This window comes from Aplysia californica, unplaced genomic scaffold, assembly GCF_000002075.1.
Source record: "Aplysia californica isolate F4 #8 unplaced genomic scaffold, AplCal3.0 scaffold00087, whole genome shotgun sequence".
NCBI classification, from domain to species: Eukaryota; Metazoa; Mollusca; class Gastropoda; order Aplysiida; family Aplysiidae; genus Aplysia; species Aplysia californica.
This window is the reverse complement of record NW_004797357.1, coordinates 1,047,105-1,050,690: the sequence shown is the minus strand read 5'-3', so window position 1 is coordinate 1,050,690 and position 3,586 is coordinate 1,047,105.

Genomic DNA, 3,586 nt, shown 5'->3' with positions numbered 1-3,586 from the left:
CATCAATTATTGCAATGGAGCTTAGTCGCTATGACCTCGATGTCTTTGCTCTCTGTGAATCAAGATTTGCTGATGATGGTCAGTTGAAAGAACCGAGTAGTGGCTTCACTTTCTTTTGGAAGGGAAAATATATTTCAGAAAGTAAAACAAAATAATGGTGTTGGCTTTGTGATTAAAAATTATACAGCTGCCCAACTGGAATTCCTTCCAAAAGATATAAATGGCAGGCACATAGTTTTGAGACTTCCCCTTGGTAAGACCCCGTGCGCAACATTTGTGAGTGTATTGCCCCTACGATGACCAACCCAGATGATGCCAAAGATGAATTCCATTGTGACATCGAAGCACCCTGTGCTCTGTCCCAGCTTCTGTAAGATGTTTTTGATAGAGGTGACTTCAACGCCAGAGTAGACTCGGACTCATGTGCCTGGTCCCCTCTAGTAAGATCCAGATCTTCATGGATGCATCCTCGCTCAAAGCACTGGCATCTCATTGATGATATTATCGTGAGACGTAAAGGCATGAGTAATAGCAGAGTCACTCACGCCATATGCGATGTAAAATGTGGATCTGACCTCTGACTGATGGTGAACAAAGTCAGCCAGAGATTATATTTAAAACAAAGGTGTCCGCAGGGGAAATTTCATCTCGACAACTCGACACAAACAAACCTTCCAAAAATGCTGACTTTACAAACACCCCTCAAAACAGACCTTACCAACTTGAAAAAGATTTCCTTCACTCCCAATGACATTGAAAGAAACTGGACTTTACTCAGAGACACAATTTATACAACAGCCTCTGAAACAATCGGCTTTCCCAGTCATCGTCATGAGGTTTTGTCTGATTAGAACAACAAATTAATTTTCGAACCTCATTCAAGAAAAGAGAAAGCTGATACAATATCAGCCAGTTATCCAAATTCCCACTCAAAACAAGACGCATTAGGATCTTGCAAAGGAAACATGCAGAAGAAATTAAAACAAATGAAACATGACTGGTTGGAGCATAAGATTAGAGAGACTGAAACATTCTATGAGAGCCTACGTTGCATTTATGGTCCATCTTGCTTGGGTACTTCGAATCACCCCTTCTACTAAGATGATTCCAAGCCCACTACCGATAAAAATGACTGGAACTATGGGCCGAACACTTTGAGAGTGTTATAAACCGACCATAAAAAAATCAATTCTGAGTGGGCTGAATCCTTCCCGCAAAATCCACTGAACACCTCCCTTGATTGTCCCCCAACATGCACTGAAACCAGAGGTGCCACAAAAGCCATGTCCTTCAACAAGACCATTGGTGCGGACTCTATTCCTACAGAGGTCTTTGCTTTTGGTGGAGACCGTCTTGTTGCGGTACTCTCAGAACTATTCTGTCAAATATGGGAATGTGGGAGGGATACAGGGATGCAACTATCATCCATCTATACAAAATAAAGATGACAGGCAATCTTGTGACAATCACAGAGGCATAGTCGTCCAGTCTGTAGCTGACAAGATCCTGGCCCGAATTTTTCTTAATCGCCTGTTGAACTCTCTTCAAAAGATATTTTACCTGAACGTCAGTGTGGCCTCCGAACTAACATGGGCACAGTAGACATGCTATTTGCAGCCAGGCAGACATAGGAAAAGTGCATAATTTAGCAGAATAAAGCTTTATACATGACCTTTGTTAATCTAACAAATGCTTTCGATACTGCCGGTAGTCGCGAAGGTTTATGGAAAATCCTAGCGAAGTACAGTTGCCCGTCAAAGTTCATAACTATAATATACGAGGTTCGCTAATTTCACGACGGCATGAAAGCAATAGTCAAGGGCTATGGTGATATGTCTGAAGCATTTTGTGTGACAAATGAAGTGAAGTGTGAAGCAGGGCTGTGATGATGTAGGAAGCGTTCAAGAGCTCCTTTGTTGGCGTTGATATCAGGTACAGACTGGACGATAAAGTCTTCAACTCTCCTAGGCTGCAGGCGAAAACAAACACTAGCATGGTGCATGTCTGTGGATATTGTACCATTTGCCGATATTGTGCATTGCTTGTTCATGAAGAATCCAGCATGCAATAATTTGTTGATCATTTTTCAAATGCATGTGAGAACTTTGGACTAACAATATGCACAGCAAAGACAGAAGCTCTCTTCCAGCCTGTTCAAGGTGATATGCAGACCCTCCCTCCTAAAATGAAAACACATGGCACAACACTGAACAATGTTGATAGATTTCAGTATATTGGCAGTACGTTATATTCAAATGGCTGCATCGATGCAGAAATAGCTTCACTTATGAATAAAGCTAGTGCATCCTTTGAAAGTCTCAAAGAGAGGGTTTGGGACTGTTGTGTTGGCATTCGCACAGAGACAAAGTTGAAAGTCTACAATGCTGTGGTCCTCCCAGCCCTGTTATACCAACGCCATGCCAAGAAGTTAACCGTTTCCATATATGAAATGCCCAAGGAGAATTATTCTTGGCATCAAATGGTAGGATGAAATACATGACACTGAAGTTCTCAAAGGGTGAATGCCGAGAGTCTCTGTTTTCCAAGCCCAAAAGGACTCAGCTTGGCTGGGCTGGCCAAGCTGATTTCAGAATCCTGAAGGCAGTGTTATATTCTGAACTGTCCTCAGGGCGTAAGGTTGACGCGCGCGCACACACACACACACACACACACACACACACAAGAAAAGCGCAACAAGACATCCTGGAAATGTCTCTGAAGGACTTTGATATAAATTCTTAATTAGACATGGGAGAGCCTTAATCCTGACCCAAGCCCCTGACAGACCCAGCTGGAGACCAGCAGTCACAGTGGGCAGCAAATCATAATATTATGACGCTTCACGAATAAGAAAAGTTGAAACCAAGAGAGGAGCCCACAAGATGGGCACATTCAAAAGTGGAAGTGGAGCCTTTAAATACTCAAAATGTGCCAAACTCTTCGATCTCTACCAGAATTTGTCTCATCGGCCACAACAGAAGCCATAATTCACCGTGACTTTCAATTCTTCAAAATCGTCTATTTCGATGGAGAAATTAACATATTCCTTTGGGGATGTATTGGTCATCGTCAAACATTGACGGACGAGCTATTATTATTATATCTTATCTCACCAAAATACAGGTTTGCTTGACATTTAATTTACACATAATACTATGGAAAGCAGCCTACTTCATATACTGTGGGACCATTCTGACAAATGACCAGTAAATATAGATCAAAAGCCTTATTTTTTTATACCAGCAAACAACTTGACCTAATAGTTTTGGTTTCCAGTGCGAGTCTAGGGAGCAGCGCGCGGTACCGTAGGCCTACAGTTTGACAGCTCCGAGGCGATAGAGGTCTTCGATCGCTTAGCATCGTATCGCTGTCCACACAACGCTGCCTCCAGTGGAAAATGATGACGACGATTCTCTATGATCTTTGATTAAAATGTTGTATGTTACTATTTATAAATAAATATATCGAACTAATTTATATCAACATTTAAGAATTTTCTTCAGCACGATTCGTTTATAATACAAGATCTGAACGGAATAAAGAGAAACCACAGAAGTACATACACACACACACACACGCGCTCACA